Consider the following 19,758-nt stretch of genomic DNA (forward strand, 5'->3'; position numbering starts at 1 on the left):
CTTCGGGCCAGTTGAGGGGTTGCGCGCGGAGTGCGCCCGTGCTGGGCGCTGCGCGAGGTGCGTTCAGGTAGTCAGTCCTGGAGACGTGAAGTTAAGAGGCGCCTGGCCTGCCTGATGTGAAGAGCGTCGTCCCTGCCCCGAATCTGTGCTCTCAGAGCGCTTCCTGGGCGTGAAAGGAAAACTGGGGCCCAGAGAGGCAGAGGATTGGGCAAAGTTTCCCGCCTCCCAGCTTTGCGCCTTTGAGGAGAGCTGCGGACAAAGTACCAAGAAAGCCCTTAAAGGAGGCAAAGAGCGGGTGTTCTCCCAGAGGAGGTGGTAGTAGTGCTAGGGCATGCAGGGTGTGAGTAGGTAAGGTCGTCATGGAGGGCTTCTCTGAGGAAGGGATACTGAGCTGAAGCTCAGAAGAAGCGGCCACCTGGAGGTGTGAGAGCCTAGAGTTCCAGGCAGAGCCAAGGGCAAATACAAAGACCTTCAGGCGGAACACACTTGGCATATTTGAGTAGCAGAAAGAATGTCAGAGGTGGATGGAGCAGCTGGCAAAGTTCTTAGAATCCTAGGCGATGTCGTGAGATACCCAACCCCTAAAGAAATAAGTAAGCTAGGAACACGTTGATAAAGTGTGGGAGAGGTGTTTTTATCTGACCTCACCTACATTTAGTTGAGAAGCTGATACATCAGAGATTTAACAACCTGAATGTCTAGCAGGGGAATTTGCTGGAGGGAAAACTAAACACGGAAGTTGTAGTTTCTGACTTGACATCAGATCACTGGGTAATTTCGGGCAAGTCACTTCTCTTTGGGCTTGCTTGGTTCCTTTTCTGCTTAGTCAAGGGTGCAAATTTAAATGCCAGGGGACAGGTAGGAGTGTAAATGAGTGGGGTGGGCCAGTTACAAGGTACTGGGAAGTAATGGGGCCTATGGTGACCTGAGGAGCCCATGTTTTATCAAAGAGGGTTGCTAATTCTGATTTTTCAAATGTAGCTAGTGAAAAAGAGAAGCAGCTCATGACAACTGGGAACTAGTTTGCAGTCTTCTTTCAGAAGCCTCAGTATTGCTAGCAGGGGGCCTGGCACTATTAGCTAGGCTATGGTGTTGCCCTGCTGAGCATAAACAATTTTATAAAACACCAACATCAGAGAAAACCACTCACGGATTGAGAGAAAGACCATTCCATAATTATGCCTGAACACAAAAACAAAAATATTGTCCAGACCACAAAAGTGACCAAACACAACACTCTCCCTCACACTTTGAGTGACTGTTGCTTCTTTAGCACTGCTCCACTCCTAACTCCTAGATAAGAATTAAGATAACCAAAAAAAATTATCCCCACTTCCTGACAGCATCCAACCTCGAGCAAATCTTTCTCAAACCCTCCTAGACAATCATCTAACACAAGCCTCAGTCCTGTAATAAATCCTTTCTAATATACGTTTACTGGGGGTGCCTAGGATGGGTGCCCCATGGTATGCCATCTCCTCTGTTCAGCTACAGGTGTGTTCCTGGTGTCTTTGGCCGGAGGGCATTGTCAGAAATGGAGGATCCACAGAGATTCAGCTGAAGCCCTCACTACCTTGGACTGAGACCCTCCACTCTAGTAACTTCAGTAATGATGTGCACATTGGAGACGCCTTGTGTCTCCAACTGTTTGAGGTGCCATCCTGCCCATGGCTAGGAGGTAAGTTCTTGCTGAATTAAGCTCTGGTGTTTTGTTGAGACCCTTGAGTGTTGGGATTATTTTGTTTGTTTTCCTTGGAATAAGGCCCCCTTCAGTTTTTTGGTTATCCAATCAGATTTTTATTTTTCCTTGGGGAAATTGTTTTCTGGCTTTCTACACCTGCTCCTGTGGTCTGTCCCCCTGTCAAGTGTTTTGAATGTCATTTGTCTATAAGAGAAAAAGTCTATAGAGAAAGAAAGGGTATGCAGTCCTGGATGTCTAAGGGTATCACAAAGCTATTATGTATTGCTCAGTCTCTGGTGGCTGAACACAACTTGTCCCTCTGAGAAGCTGGGGATGCCAGCTGCTTGGGGGTCATGTATCTAGTTAGCGTGCTGGGGTCATTTGTTATCAGAATTAACCGGACAAAGCACACTATCAACCAAGGCCCAATAAATCTATCCTACAACCAGCGCTAGAAACTGGGGAATTCAGAAAGTATCCTCAAACCAGTGTCTTTTAAATAAACTGCCTCAGGTTGCCACTTCAAACCGTTACAAGTACTTCTTCCTCAGTTTTGTCTTTCCTGAGAACTGCTTTGTTTCATTTCTTCTGCCCAGAATCAGGGCATTGTTTCTGACTCCTGATCAATGACAGCTGGTTTTTGGCCAAGTTCTGGAGATACACGGTTGCATAGCAGCATCTCTATAAACCCTTGTCTCAACTAAAATTGGGCCAAATGCCTGATTCCTTCGTGTTGTCTCACAATTACTAACTCATACCCTTATCTTTCTAATTGGCACACTTTCACTAGGGACAATTTAGAATTGCAGTGGCCATTTTGGGGAACTTCGGACAAGAACAAGATTCTTTATTTGAGAGGTACCTTAGAACAAAAAGAGGAAAAATCCTCATGAGAAGATTGTTTTGCTTGTCCAAAAGAGAGATTATTTTTTAACACCTTTTTTGTGGTATGGTTCCTGTACAGTGAACTACATGTATTTCAAATGTACAATTCAATGAATTTTTGAAAAATGTATACACGTATGGAACCACCACCACAATCAAGATAGATAACATTTCCATCATTCCCCAAGAGGTGCAATTTTCGAATTCCCAATTTTTCTTTTCCCAACCCCTTTACCTCCTGGTAACCATAAGTTTGTTCTCAATGTCTGTGAGTCTGTTTGTTTTGTAGATAAGTTCATTTGTGTCCTTTTTTTTAAGATTCACATATAAGCAATATCATATGACATTTTTCTTTCTCTTTCTGTCTTACTTCACTTAGAATGATGATCTCCAGGTCCATCCATGTTGCTGCAAATGGCATTATTTTATTCTTTTTTATGACTGAGTAGTATTTCATTATATATGTTTACATATATACCACATCTTCTTTATCCAATCATCTGTCAGTGGACATTTGGATTGTTTCCATGTCTTGGCTATTGTAAATAGGGCTGCTGTGAACACTGCGGTGCATGTGTCTTTTTAAATTATATTTTTCTCCAGATACATGCCCAGGAGTGGGATTGCTGTATCATATGGTAAGTCTATTTGTAGTTTTTTAAGGAACCTCCATACTGTCCTCCATAGTGGCTGCACCAATTTATATTCCCACCAACAATGTAGGAGGGTTCCTTTTTCTCCACACCCTCTGCAGCATTTATCATTTATTGACTTTTTATGATGGCCATTCTGACTGGTGTGAGGTGATATCTCATTGTAGTTTTGATCTGTATTTCTCTAACAACTGGTGATGTTGAGCATCTTTTCATGTGCTTGTTGGCCATCAGGATGTCTTCTTTGGAGAGATGTCTATTTAGGTCTTCTGCTCATTTTTGGATTAGGTTGCTTTTTTTTTTTTATTAAAGTGTATGAGCTGTTAGTATATTTTGGAAATTAGTCCCTTGTCAGTTGTATCATTTGCAAATATTTTCTCCCATTCTATAGGTTGTCTTTTCATCTTGTTGATGGTATCCTTAGATGCGCAAAAGCTTTTAAATTTAATTAGATCCCATTTGTTTAGTTTTGCTTTTATTTCCATTACTCCAGGAGCTGATTCAAAAAATATAGTGCTGTGATATATGTCCAAGAATGTTCTGCCTATGTTTTCCTCTAGGAGTTTTATAGAATCTGGTCTTCCATTTAGATCTTAATCCATTTTGGGTTTATTTTTGTATATGGTGTTAGAGAATGTTCTAATTTCAGTCTTTTACATGTAGCTGTCCAGTTTTCCCAGCACCATTTATTGAAGAGACTGTCTTTTCTCGACTTATATTCTTGCCTTCTTTATTGTAGATCAATTGACTGTAAGTGCTGGAGTTTATTTCTGGACTTTCTATCCCATTCCATTGATCTTTGTGTCTGTTTTTGTGCCAGTACCATACTGTTTTGATTACTGTAGCTTTGTAGTATAGTCTGAAGTCAGGGCTCATGATTCGCCCAACTCCATTCTTCTTCAAAAAGAGAGAGATTATTTTGTTTAACATAGGTGACACTTCATTTCCATACTTTGGAGATTAATAAATGCTGATTTCCAAATTGTATAGCTCTATTAAATTGTCAAGTACCAGTGGGGAGGGTATAGCTCAAGTGGTAGAGTGCATGCTTAGCATACACAAGGTTCTGGGTTCAATCTCCAGTACCTCCTCCAAAAATAAGTAAACTTAATTACCTACCCCCACCAAAAGAAAAAGATAAGAAATAAAATAATTATAAATAAATAAATAAATAAATAAATAGTCAAGTACCTATGATATTTTTAAAATGCCACTCTTTTTGTGTGTATATGTATATGCTGAAATCTTGGGGGGGTTGCATTCATATTGTTTTATCTGGATTAGCTTTTTAGAGTGATCATTTCATATTTGTCTGAAATAGCTTCCTCTCACTTTTTTTGCTGTCCATTTTCCTTTCTTGGAAACCTTTCAAGATTAACTAATAAAAATTATTTCATTGAAATGTGTGCACTCTAGGAATATCCAGTCAGTTAAATATAGTTGACCCTCAAACAACATGGATTTAAACTGCATGGGTCCACTTATATGTAGATTTTTTCAATAAATATATTGGGAAAAAGTTTTGAGATATGCAACAATTTGAAAAAACATGTAGCTTAGAAATATTGAAAAAATTAAGAAAAAGTTAGGTATATCATGAATACATAAAATATAAGCAGATACTAGTCTATTACTACCATAACATATACACTATTATAAGAAGTGAAAATTTATCAGAACTTACACACACAAACATTGACAGACCATACATGGCACTGTCAACCACACTAGGCTTCAGAAGGCAATCATATTACTGCTGCTGCTTTATCAGTGCATGAATTGTTATATCTGTAAATAAATGTGAATTTCCTTTTCACATTATCTTTTCATTTTTGATGTCTAATGTTAGTAATACATAAAATATCTAAAATGTTTTCTATAAGACAATTCTGATGTTGATCCTGACAGATGATTCATCTCATAAACAGACAATGTAAACTCACAATATCAATAAATACAGTACTATGAATGTACCTTCTCTTTCTTACAATTTTCTTAATAACATTTTCTCTAGCTTACTTTATTGTAAGAATACTGTATATAATATATATATAGCATGCAAAATATGTGTTTATCAACTGTTTATGTTATCAGTAAGGCTTCTGGTCAACAGTAGCCCAGTAGCTAAGTTTGGTGGGGAATCAAAAGTTATACTGGGGTGGGGAGGGTATAGCTCAGTGGTAGAGTATCTGCTTAGCATGTACAGGATCCTGGGTTCAATCCCCAGTACCTCCACTATGAAATAAATAAAATAAATAAACCTAGTTACTTCCCCTCCTGCAAAAAAAATTTAATTAAAAAAATTTTAAAGGTTATACTTGGATTTCAGTTGCATAGTGGTGGGGGATGGGGGTGTTGTTTCCTTACATTCCCTAACCCCCGCATCGTTCAAGGGTCAACTGTAATAAAAAAATGTCTAAAAGAATTTCTAAACTATGTATTTTTCATTTGTGGGCACTGAAAAATTTATATTTGTGTAATAGGCTTTGTAATTACAGTTACAGATGAGATAAGGCTTTAGTTCCAAGATAAAACAAGAGCTTTTGGCATGATCCAGTATCTTTACATTTTAATTTGCCATGTGAAAATAATGCCAGCACAATATTCTGGTTTGTACAGATCAGGATTAGCTTTCTCGTGATTTAAACATTCTTAATTTTTATATTGATTTCATAAGTTAAGAAAATTATCTTAGTTTTCATATATGATTTATCTTTTGAAATTTTTCTTTTTAAAATAGTCACCATGCTGTATGTACATTATACCCCCAGAACTTATTGATCTTATAGTTGGAAGTTGTACCTTTTGACCACTTTCATCCATTTCCCCCATCCCCACCTGCATCCAGGCTTTGGCAACCAGCAATCTGCTCTCTGTTCCTGTGAGTTTGGTTGTTTTAAATGCCACCTGTAAGTGATATCACACAGTATTTGTCTTTCTTTATCTAACTTGTATTACTTTGCATCATACCCTCAGGGCCCACTTATTATTTATGTTGTCACAAATGGCAGGATTTCTTTCTTTTTTCTGATTGAAATAAGTGAATAAATAAATAAGTATTACTTTTTTTATTCATTCCTCTGTCGATGGAAACTTAGGCTATTTTCATGTGTTGGCTATTTTAAATAGTGCTGTAATGAACATGGGGGTGCAGGTATCTCTTGACATAGTGATTTTTTTTCCTTTGATTAGATACCCAGAAGTTGAATTGCTGGATCGTATGGTAGTTCTATTTTTAATTTCTGAAGACTCTCCATACTGTTTTCCATAGTGGCTACACCAATTTACATTCCCACCAACAGTATACAGGGTTCCCTTGTTTCCACAGCCTCTCCAACACTTATATCTTGTCTTTTTGGTAACAGTCATTCTAATAAGTATAAGGTATCTCGTTGTGGTGTTGCTTCGCATTTTCCTGATGATTAGTGATGTTGAACACCTTTTCATATACCTGTTAGCCATTTGTATGTCTTCTTTGGAAAAGTGTCTGTTCAGTTCCTCTGTCCATTTTAAAATTGGATTTTTTTTTTGCTATTGAGTTATATGAGTTCTTTATATATTTTGGATATCCAATCTCTTATCACATGTGATTTGTAAATATTTTCTCCCATTTCATAGGCTGCTTTTTCGTTTTGTTGATGGTTTCCTTTGCTGTGCAGAAGCTTTTAAGTTTGACATAGTTCCACTTGTTTATTTTTGCTTTTGTTGCCTTTTCTTTTGGTAGCAAATCCAAAAAATTATTGCCAAGACTAATGTCAAGGAGCTTACCCACTATGTTTTCTTCTAGGAGTTTGTTTTAAGTCTTACATTCAAGTCTTTAAACCATTTTGAGTTCATTTTGCATGTGGTGTAAGGTAGTGGTTCAGTTTCATTCTTTTGCACGTGGCTGTCTAATTTTCCCAACACCATTTATTGAAGAGATTATCCTGTCCCCATTGTATATTCTTGGCATTGCATATTCTTTGTTGTAAATTTAATTGACCATATATGCATAGGTTCATTTCTGAGCTCTCTGTTCTGTTCAGTTGTTGTATGTGTCTGTTTTTTATATTCCCCTAATTTTTAAATTGAGGTATAATTGACATACGACATCGTATTAGTTTCAGGTGTACAACATACTGATTCAATATTTGTATATATTGTGAAATGATCATTGTAATAAGTCTAATTAACATCTGTCAGCATACATAGTTACAATTTTTTTCTTTTGATGAGACTTTTTAAGATATACTCTTATGTGTCTGTTTTTTTCCAATGCCGTGTGTTGTTTTGATAACTATAGCTTTGTAATATACTTTGAAACCAAGAAGTGTGATGCTTCCAGCTTTGTTCTTCTTTCTCAAGATTGCTTTGGCTATTTGGGATCTTTTGTGGTACCCTAAAATTTTTTTGGATTATTTGTTCTATTTCTGTGAAAAATGCCAATGGAATTTTGATGAGATTGCATTGAATCTGTAGATTGCTTTGGATTGCTTTTTCCAATCTATGAACACAAATATCTCTCCCTTTATTTGTGTCTTGAGTTTCTTGCATCAGTGTCATAATTTTCAATGTACAGGTTTTCACCTGTTTGGTTAACCTTATTCCTAGGTATTTTATTCTTTTTGATGCTATTATGAGTGGGAATTTTTTAAAAATTTCTTTTTTTTAGTGTATAGAAATACAGCTAGTTTTTGTATATTGATTTTGTGTCCTACAACTTTACTGAGTGCATTTATTCTAACAGTTTTTTTGGTGGAGTCTTCAGGGTTTCCTATATATAATAGCATGTTACCTGCAAAGATAGTTTTACTTCTTCCTTTCTGATTTGGTGGCTTTTATTTCTTTTTCTTGCCTAATTACTCTAGCTAGGTCTTCCAATACTATGTCGAATAAAAGTGGCGAGAATGGGCATTCTTGTCTTGTTCCTGATCTTAGAGAAAAAGCTTTCAGTTTTCACCATTGAATGTGATGTTAGTTGTGGGCCTTACTATGTTGAGGTACATTCTTTCTATACCCAGTTTTTTTGTTGGTTTTTATTATAAATGGATGTTGAGTTTTTCAAATGCTTTCCCTCCATCTATTGAGATGATCATATGATTTTTATCCTCCATTTTGTTAATGTGGTGTATCACATTGATGGATTTGTGGATGTTGAACCATCCTTACATCCTGGAATAAGTCCCGCTTAATCATGGTATATGATCCCTTTAATGTATTACTGAATTTGGTTTGCTAATATTTTATTGAGGATTTTTGCATCTATGTTTATCAGGGATATTGACCTGTAATTTTCTGTTCTTTTAGTGTCCTTGCCTGGTTTTAGTATTAGGGTAATACTAGCCTCATAAAATGAGAAGAAAGTGTTTCCTCTCTTCTAGTTTTTGAAGAGTTTGAGAAAGATTGGTGTTAATTCTTTAAATGTTTGGTAGAGTATATTATTTAAATTAAAGAAAAATATGTAATTGTATTCAACTAAAAGAAATAATAAGTATATATATCTTTAAAAGGCCTAATTTTGATAAATATTTACAGTGTTACAAATCATAAGGATTTAATATGCTACCAAAAATTATAATTTTCAGATCTTCAATTAATTTTAAGACCTTAGACAAATGATTAAGTTAATTAATAAATAATGTTCAGATGCCCAGACAGTTTCTATGTAAGAAACAAAGAAAAAACATTGGTCATTAAGTATAAGTTTTATCCTGTTTCTTAGAATGGCAATAGATTAATAAAATATGAAAAAAATGCAAGTGACTTCATATATATTATAAATATGTTTATTTTTGCCACTATAAATTTATTTAAGTGGTATTAAATGTATACTCATAGGAAGAAATAGCTAAACAATTCTTAGTTTTCTGTTCTCTAGTTTTCCCTTGTGTCTGGAAAAAAAAAATCAGTTACTTTGATAATATAAATGGTTAACTATGCTAGGTATAATAATAATAGAAGTACAATACAAAATAAGAATATGTATACAAAATAATGGTTATCATTTCTATTTATTTGTTGAGACAGTTATAATTTATGAAGGTGGTAATTTAAATATGATATATACATTGTTTGATTTAATATACTGATAATTATATATTTTTAAATTAAATTTACATTTATTTTATGCTTAATGTTCATAGGATGTGAGAAGTTAAAACAATTGTTCTTGTTACTAAATTTTTGCATTTAAGATGCAAAAATTTTTTTTATTGAGTTATAGTCATTTTACAATGTTGTGTCAAATTCCAGTGTAGAGCACAATTTTTCAGTTATACATGAACATACATATATGATAATTATGTTTTGAAATTTTCAATTTATTACATATTTGTATATTTATGCATCTGTGTATGTCTAAATACACATATATTAAAGTATAGTAATAAATCATTTACTAAAAATTGTTACATGAATAATATATAAAAGGAGGAAACTGAGAATTTTGGCTTTTTTTTCTGTAAAATGATTATTTCATGTCCAGATTAGTAGAGGTTCCTTTTTGTCACTAAAAGTATTCTGTTAACTCTTGGTGCTTTTTGACATACTCTTAAATAATTTTTTAAAAGAGTTTTTATTTTTGAAAAAAATTAAATTCCAAATAATCATTGTTGTTCATTGCTGTGTGTTTTACAACATTGCCTATAAATACTTCTTTTCTTTAGATATTTATTACTTACATATTGTTTCCTCCACTATTCTTGATTTTGCCTTTCCTAAATTCAGGACCCAAATTTAGACTAATAAAATTATTAGGATTTTTTTTGTGCCTGAACTATCTTTGGGTTTCCTAAAATAGCCATTAAATAGCACAAAGATCTGCTCCTGTATTCTATAAAATGAAGAACAATAGGAATCATTAGGTTTATCTGGAATTTTCCAAATTTAATTAGTTCAAAACTATTATGAGAGCTCTTTTGTCTACTAAACTCATAATTCTTAAAAAAAAAACTAATAAATTGAAAAAAGAGGTTTTCTGCCCAAGTTATTTTCACATGAGTAAAGTTATGTTAATGTAAATGTATGTCTAAGGTTGTATAATTTTCAAGTTTAAAAAAAGCATGTCATATTTAAGCATGAAGACTAGTATGATAACCATCTACAGAAAGATCTGTTTCCAGAATTTTAGATTTATAAGCCCCTTCCTTAATTTGTTCGTGAAAAATCTGAACAAGCATTAAGGGTACTGGTCAGTTACATGGGGATCATCAGAGGCCTACTTCTTATTTCAGCTTTTTATTAGATCCAGTAGCCAAGGCGTATCTTCCTCATCTAAGAGCTATAGCAACAGTAGCAGAATATGTGAAAATTTCCCTTGATTTCGTTCTAGAGTCTCTACTAACTATAATGGTTCCTCTTTCTAAAGACTCTTCTTTTGACAGAAAATACTCAGTACTTCTTGGCTGGTGGCCTATCTGCCTATGAAATAATATTGGTTTTTCTTTTAGATGTCAGTGTCCGTCACTGCAACTCTGTAAACCCAGCCACACTCCTTTTCTTTCATGAAGAAGGAGAAGCCCCTAGTTGTTATTCATTGTCCGGGGACTATTAAATCCTGATGTATTCAGTTTTGTGGCAAGGTGACAACTGCTGGCTACCCATACCAGGCAGCCAGTCATCTGTCTTCCAGTTGGGTTCAGCCAATGCAAGGCAATAGAGGGAGAACGTAAAGCAGGAGGAAGGCAGAAGCCAGGATATTTCTCTACTAGCACCCTCCTCTACTCTAACTCCTATCTCCACATTAAGTAGCATCCGCCATGATGACACTAGCTCTCACATAGATCCAGCTCCCACAGGAGAGGTTGGCTATGATTCCATCTTCAACAAGAGACCCAAGCTCTGGGATCTGGTAGCACTAACCATTTGTTCCTGGAGTCCTAGGAGCGGTAATAACAGCTTTCTGCTATTGTTAAATCTCAGGTTGTCTCACTGTCTTCTCTTAGGCTTCTCAGCTATTGGTTACCATTCTACTTTGCAATAAAAAGGAACTATTGATACATGCAACAATTTAGTTGGACCTCAAGGGAATTATACTGAGTGAAAAAAAAAAGTCAATCTCAAAATGTTCCATACTATATAATTCCATTTATACAACATTCTTGAAATTACACAGTTATTGAGATGGAAAATGGATTGGTAGTTGCCAAAGGTTAAGACGGGGTGGGGTGAAGTAGGGTGGAGAGAGGAGATGTGTAACTATAAAGGGATACAATGCGGAATCTTCGTAGTAATGGAACAGTGCTGCATCTTGATTGTGGTAGTGACACAAATCTACACGTGATAAAATTCTATGTGTGCATAGGACTGTATATACGCACACAAATGCAATGAATGTATGTAAAACTGATGAAATCTGAATAAGGTCTGTGGATTGTACCAACATCAAATTCCTGGTTTTGATACTGCACTATAGTTATGTAAGATGTTACAACTGGGAGAATCTGTGTATGTGGTACCCTTTTCATACTATTTTTACAACTTCTTGTGAATCTATTATTATTTCAAGAAATTTTTTAATCCAAAAAGAGATTCCCTGACATCTCTAGTTATCCCTAGAAAATAGACAGCAAATTAAAAACATAGATGTTTTGCTGTTATCTAAGGAAATAGCCATAATAAAAATGGAGTTTAGCAAGAATGCTTCTTGATATTGCCTAAATACCAGACATAAATTGACAACATTGAACAAAGCTGGGTCAGGGTAATTTTAAGGGCATTGCTGAGGATTTTCCAATGCACATCTTACCTGCCAGTGACATATTCCTGGCAAGACTACAAAGGTAGGACATGGACAAGAACCAAAGCCTTGAGGCCCCGTGAACAGCTCCAAATGAACTATAAGTATGTTCTAGCTATTGTTGTTTATTCTCTGGGTGGATTGAGGTTTTCTCTTGCAGGAGAGCTGTGAACATACTGGTGGAGAAAAATTGCTTGATTTTTAAATGCCCAACTTTGGGGGGAAGTGGGTCTCAATTTATCTCTCCAGTAACAAAGACATATTTCACTGGTACCATTATTTTTTTTAGTTATGTATACCATTTACCTTTTATTTGGAAAATACACTGTCCGTATCATCCACTATCTTCAGCAAAAATAAAGAGAATTAAGGTAATGAGAAAAACTCATAATTATCAAAACTCTCAGAAACCTGAAGTTTTGTCATTGCCCTTGATACAATAAGATCAATTTCCTCCAGGACTCACAAGTCCTTAGGAGTTAACTATTCATGCATTTGGGAATTACTTCCAATCCTAGACTGATCCCATTATCAACTTATATGACTAACTTCTGTAGGGATTCGTATATTACTTCCAGATTTATCACCAGTAGGTGCAAGCTGCATTTCCAAAACACCATTCTAAGGAGCTCTGCGTGATCTGAAATCTGGAGATTTGGTCTTTTGGAAAACAATCAGAAAGAAACTGCCCTTGAGCCTCTACAAAAAGGACCTTTGACAGATAACTGACACAACAATAAAACTCCAAGTTGTTGATCTTTTGATGCATATTTCCTAAGTAAAAAGACATTCACACTTTCTCCAGAGTAGTGGGCATCCAATCCATTGGGGGACCTCAAACAGGATTCTCAAACATTTTCTGGAAATCTGCTGACTGTGGGCAGCTTCTGTCCAAGGAACAAGATGCTAACTGCACACATAAACAGCTTATGCAGAACAAGGTTATTTTTTTGGTTCTTCAGTACCACTTTCATACCCTTTGTTCTCCTACTAATCTTGCCTATTACTGTCTTTAACTGACTAAAAGTTTTCTTAATATGATCTCCCGTATCTTCATCCTGTTACTTTTGACCCACTGTGGTCTCCTTTTGCTGCTTAAGAAGAAAAATATGCTAGTGCATATTTCTCAGACCTTAGGTATTGCCCTGAATTTAACTCATTCCTGGAACTGTTGCTTTCCCACCTAATCCTGCTGACAAAAAAATTTAATAACTTCAAACACCTCAGAAGGTAGATATCCTTCTATAGGTCCTTTCTGGCCTTAAGTTTTTCTCACATAATTAATTGCAAAGTTTGGTCTTGAAAAACTTGGACCTGAACAATATGCTTCTACTGAGGCCATTATTGCTCTACAGATAAAACCTAGGTCATTGGGAATGGGAACTGATGTTGGGGCTATCTTTGCTGCAATAGTCAGTTTATTCTCCCCTGAGACACTCCAACCTGTTTGCAGAAACTGTGTAACTCCACTCAAGCAATCTGTCCACCTCAAGGGTCCAAAAATTGGGTACTCCCATCGTGATAAATATTTATTTATACTCCCAATACAACCTATGCCTTAGTAGGGTCCAACTTCTTATGCAGACATCAGGCTTTTACCTACCTGCTGTATACTAACTTATCCAGTGTATTCAGGGTAATTGTTAAGGGCCTTTCAGATATTTTAAACTACCACTTCTCCAGAAATCTCCAAAATGAGGCAGGCTATTCAGGAAAACTCCCAGGAGGGATAACCTACTCCATTATCATGCATGCTGTATGAGCTACACTTCCCAGAGAGAGAGAATACTACTGGAAAAGGTGATCCAAAACTTGTCTCTGATCTCAGCAGACATCATAACTGACGACTTCTGCTCAGAAGCCCAACCAATTTAAATTTAAAGTCACTAACCAACCAAGGAGAAATTTGGGCTTTAGCAAACACTTCTTGCTGCACCTATATAAATACAGGTCAAGCTGAACTGCCTGTGACTATGCTAAAAGAAAAAAACAAAATCACTTGAATTGCTGAAAAAGACAAGCTGGATTTTGGGACATGTTTTCATTGCCAGGGTTTGGTAATCTAGGCCCCTGCCTTCAGGATCTATTACAAGGATTACTAACCATTTAGTTTCTGCTAATTTCCTGTGATGCACTTGGCTGTATTCTGGTCAGAATTTTAAATACTACTGTGCAACCATCGTCATGTCAGGGGATTTGGGGACTCATCCTGCAAGAGGAGGAGAAGGAGAGACTAGCCTTAGTCCAACTATAGATGTTCTCTTGAAAGTCTCCTGATGAACAAAATTTTGGCAGTGGTAAAGAGCTGGGTAGTAGGCTAAAGTCCTGAGGCCTGACTCCATGTGCCCTTGGCCAAGAGGGAGACAGAGGAAGAGAAAGCATCTTGTGACAGCCTGGAGCTGACCTGGCACTATCATCTAAGCCTTGGTGTTGATAGGAGCTGTTATGACACTGATAGTTAGACTGTTGCTTTTTCTTGATAAACATAAACAATTTTGCAGAACACTAATATCACAGAGACAAGGCCACTCTGTCACTGTGATGAATCAAGACAAAAACAAGACAACCCTATCATCCTTTCTGAACACAGACAAAAACAAGAACATTATCCAAACAACAGAAATCACCAAATATCCCCATCCTACCTAATATAAATTACTTCTGCTTCTTTATCAATAATAGCTTTAGTCTTGCTCCTTTTCTCACACCTTTTAGATAAAAAGTTTTAAGATACTCAATCATAGAACTGTTCCCCACTTCCTCATAGCATCTAAATCAGAGCAAAACCTCTTTCCTTGAATCTTCCCCAGAAACCTAACACAAATTCAAGTCCTATAATAAGTCATTTCTAACATCTGAGATGTCCCACAGTTTCCCATATTGTGTGGTCTTCCCCATTGCAATGAGTCAGTAAACCCAACTTTGTTCAGTTGTAGGTTTGTTCTTGATAGCCTTTGACAGGAGGGCATTGACTGGAAATTTGATTTTTTTTTTCACTGAAATATAGTGATTTTTAAAAAGTTGACTTAAAACAAGTTTTTGACACTGAAATCATACAAAACAGGTCTATGGGTTTTATTTGGCCTGATGGCTACCAATTTACAACCTTTCAGTTGGATGATCTCCCTTCTGGATATGAAGGTTAATACTGCTATGAATCGTTAACAGCTATTAAGAACATAAGCTGAACCAGGGATAGAACACATACTTTCACATGTACTGTTTTATTTAATATTCTTTTTGACTTAAGTCATTCAGAACTCTCTTAATTCTGTTCATGCTGTGCCATTTGCAAGGTTGCCTGCTGCATGTTTGACTATAAATGAGGTCAAATCTCTGTTTTACAGGAAGATGCTGATATATACCTGTTCCCTTCTCACTGTGAGCCTGTGGCCATAGGAACAGTGATCAAGCAAGCAGTAACACCTCCATGATCAAATCCTCAGAGAATAAAATTCATTTTAATGAAGTTGGCCTGACCACAGAGGAATCTGGGGGACTTTCTGGGCTTCTCAGCATTGTGCCGCCTCCTGACTTTAAGCTGGATCTGGAGAAGAAAGTGGAGCTGTCTGAGGTATGGGTTTCTTACTAGGAGCTGGGACTTGGGCCAGACAGAGAAAGATTGTGGGGGAAATTCTTCCAGACCTGCTTCACCTGAGGAGAAAGCAGGAGAAGGGCCTTGTATACCAGGTCCCATGGTCTCTGATGGTTTTGCTAGTTCTGTGAATGTATGAATTGAGCTTAGAGTATGGAAGGATATTAACATCATTCAAAACATCTTTAAGGACTTTTCCAGCCCTAGAATGATAAGAGCAAGGAACCCAACAATTCTCTGGTATCTGCTTTGGCCCATGAAGTTGGGAAGGAACAGAAAAGGCTTTAGGCTTAGTGATGGAGGTTATACCCCACTAATTCACTTCCCTTTCTGTATCTTTGCCATTTCTCACACCATATGTCCTTCACTCTATTCTCCAAAAAGCCCAGGGACCTTTGCCTTCCTCTGACTGCCTGAGGTGAGCCCTAGGAACACTTAAGCCTACCAAACCCCTACCTTTCTCTTTCCCTCTGCTTCATGGGCCAAGGTTTCTGCTTCAGTTTCCCTGCATGACAAAACGTTTCCTTAGTACCGGAGTTAGCCCTCATCTCTTGGCACCCCAGACTCTCCTGGCCAGTGCTGGCTTTTAGAGTCAAGACAATCTTCCTATCCTCATAATGTCAGGCTGGGCCTTACTCAGAACCCCCATTCTGAATATGGCCACTGCAGGGAAACACTGCCTCTCACATAATATATGGATCTTAACATCTGAATCAAGATGCTGTGGACACTGTCCAGTGGGCCATGGCCACATCTTTCAAGGAATGGGTCTATGGCAAGATTAGGTTCCCAGTTCATGTCTCCAGATCCACTCTTATCCCCTTTCTCACCAAGAGAGGGAGACTGAAGACAGAGGCTCCTGACAAAGAAGTGACATTTTTCTATCAATCAATCACCTAAGGCATAATGGAGGGCTGAATCCTTCTCCATCCTTGCCCAATATGCACCTTTGAGGCTTCTTTTATTATTAAAATTTTTAAAATTATTATCGGAAAGGTAACACACATGATAAAAAATTCAAACAGTAACAGAGTATAGAGTGTAACATAAGCATTCCCCTCACCTTGACCTCTAATACTCCAGTTCTCCCTAGAGGCATCCATTGTTCAGAGTTTATTGTTTATCTTTCCAGAACATTCTGTGCATATATAGGCATCTGTGTGTCTAATCTCCTCCCTTTTGTGACACATACATATTAACATACTATATGTGTACCTGAGTTATGCTATTTCCACTTGATATATCTTGGAACTTATTCCATCCACATTTGTGCATGTAGATGTTTCATCCTATATAGCAGCTGCAGAGTATGCTATTATAGATGTACTAAAATTTGTTTAAGACCTTACTGATGAGACATTTAAGCTGTTTTTTTTTCTTTTGATATTATAAACTATGTCACAGTGAATATCTTTGTAATATTTCTTAGAATACATGAATGAGAAAATGAGATAGATAAATTCCTAAAAGTAGAATTTCTGGCTCAAAATTTATGTTCAACCTGATAGATATTTTCACTTTGTCCTGCAGAGAGCTTACAGTCCCGTCAACATTGTGGGTGGGCCTATCTTCCTACACCTTCACCAATGGAGTATTTCCAGACTTTTGATCTTGGTGTGTTTTTATTAGTTTATTGATCAAAATAATACATGTTTACTATTGCTAGGTCCTGAGCTGTCAATAACAGTAATTCTACAAGTATGTAGAAATAAATCAGATGGGTCTCGAATCTTGCCCTGGTAATGTAGATGTACAAACTGCAATATCATCTGGAAAATGCGACAATGGTACAAGATACAAAGCTGGCCTAAAGAAGGGAGGAGTTAATTTCATCTGTTTGGGAGAGAGTGGGGATTGGTCACAGCTGGAGAAAATTTTGTGAATGACCTTATATCTGAGGTACGTTTTGAAGGATTAATTTATTTGAGAAATAAGTGTGAAGTGCCTATTATGTGCCAGGCACTATTCTGAGTCCTTAGTATACATTAATGACAAAACAAAGACTCCTGCCCTCATGAAGCTTACATTCTAGTGAGGGGGCAGTCACAATAAACAGTAGACTTAATGAATAAGTCAGTTATGTAGTATGTTACAAGGTGATGGGCACCATAGAAAAATAAAATGCAAAGTAGGGTAATGGGGATCAGGAGTGTCCATGATGGTAGGGGGATATGAATAGCAGTTTTAAAGGGTAGTCGGGTAAGCCTTGTCAAGAAGGTGACTTTTGAGCAAAGACAAACAACTGAGCCAGTTAGCCAAGCAAATGTCTAAGGAAAACTTTGCAGGCAGTGAGAACAGCCAGCACAAAGGCTGTAGGGTGAAAGTAGACCTGACATAATTGAAAATCAGCAAGGTGGCCAGTAGACTGAGGGAGGGGAAGGATAGTGGGAAATGGGGTCAGAGAGGTGACGGGGGCCAGAGCTTGCAGGGCTTTATAGGCCAATGAGACAACCTTGGCTTGTCTTTTTCTCTCTGAATCCTCGCACTGCTGTTCCTTCTACCTGGAATCCTCATCCCCCAGACCTTCACGTAGAAAATTCATTCCCATCTTTCAGGCATCTGCTCAAATGTCACCTACACACACACACACACACACAACCCTTCTATGACCTCCTTATTAAAAGTGACCTACCTCTTATTCCCTGTATCTTCGTATTCCTTTCCTTCCTGTCCATTTAGAAACTACTTGTCTATCTTTCTTACTATAGTGGAAGCTTTATGGAACACTAACCGAAACACTATCTAACTCATTTGCCATCATAATCCCAGCATCCAGACACAGAGTTACTCTGTAAATATTTGTTGAATGAATCTAGGTGTAAAGGGAGAGAAGGATGACTCAGGAAGTACTGAGGAGATGAGAGGGATTCTGGAGCACAGCGAAGGGATTGGCCTTGGGCTGGAGGAGGGACACATCTTCCTCTGTGAATAGCAGTGATGAGGAAAATTTGGATGGGTATGCAGGGAAGTGTATGTAGGAGGTGGAGGTGTATGGCAAGGGCAGAAATTACAGAATTTCATGGTGATGGCCTCTTTCTGGTGAGGTCATCTGCTGACAGTTCAGATGGACATTTCAGAGGTTGGGGAAAGGATTTGAGGAGAGTAGGAGAGATTTAGAACAGTTGCTGAGGGGAATGGGAGAGGGAGCTCACCAACATTTTGAGACCACCACGTGCCAAGTACTGTGTTGAGGGTTGAGGTTATAGAGATGAGGAAGATGTGACATGGTATTTGCCTTTCAGGAATTCACAATCCAAAGGAGATCAATTTTCTACAAAAAACTAAAATGCAGGGTGTGATTTACTGTAACAAGTGTTGCAGAAGTATGATGGGGATGGAGGCTCAATTCTGAGAGTGGAGGAAAAACATCAGAGCTGCTGTGACCTTTTAGGTTGGTCTTGAGGAAAGAAAAAGTGTGTTGAAGGTAGAAGTGTGTTCCACGAAGAGAGTACAGTGCTAGCCAAAATATGGTGGTGTGGAATAGCTATAAGTGCAAGACATTATGTGGCTGGAGTGAAAGATGGAAAAATGATGCTGGATGGTTAAGGCTAGGTTGTGAAGGATGTATCAGGAGTTGGAACTTTCTCCTGGAGTCAGCAGAGGTCTGACTTTAGCAGGGCAGCAGAATCTTGAGATTGCTCTTTTAGAAAGCTAGTTGAGTAGGCAATGTGCATGATGGGTTGAAGGGAGGAGAAACTGGAGGCAGTGAGAAGGGTTAGGAGAGAGCTGCAGTAGTCCTGATGAGAAATAATGAGAGTCTAAAGTAATCAAAGGCAGTAGGCACAGAGAGGAGGGGAAGGATACCAGAGACAATTTTGATGATGGATGGAATGTGTGGGGTAAGGGGAGAGGGTGGAGTCAAGGCTGACTCAGAGGTTTCTTGCTTGGAAGACTGGGGTGGATGGTGATACTGTTACCTGAGGTGAAGATGCAGTAAAAAGAGTACATATTAAGGAAAAATAATAAGCTCAATTTTAAAAATAATGGTAAAATACACATAACATACAATTTACCATTTTAATCATTTTAAAGAGTACAATTCAGTGACATTAAGTACATTCATAGTATTGTGCAGTCATCACAGCTAAGGAGTTCCAATAAACTTTCATCACTCCAAAGGAAACCCCAAATCCATTAAGCAGTTATTTCCTAGTCCCCCTTCTGCCCAACCCTTGGCACAACTAATCTGCTTTCTGTCTCTATGGATTTGCCTGTTCTGGATATTTCA

The 19,758-nt window shown here is 37.5% G+C and overlaps 1 long non-coding RNA gene across 1 annotated transcript; it reads left to right on the top strand.

Annotated features, from left to right (window-relative positions):
* Positions 1–3: 3 nt before the first annotated feature.
* On the top strand, positions 4–15,525 carry LOC116657560. The gene is made up of 3 exons (XR_004312700.1): positions 4–57; positions 1,489–1,678; positions 15,283–15,525. It is a non-coding gene; the product is annotated as an uncharacterized LOC116657560 (long non-coding RNA).
* Positions 15,526–19,758: the final 4,233 nt, after the last annotated feature.

The sequence above is a fragment of the Camelus ferus genome, chromosome 18 (assembly GCF_009834535.1).
Source record: "Camelus ferus isolate YT-003-E chromosome 18, BCGSAC_Cfer_1.0, whole genome shotgun sequence".
Lineage (NCBI taxonomy): Eukaryota > Metazoa > Chordata > Mammalia > Artiodactyla > Camelidae > Camelus > Camelus ferus.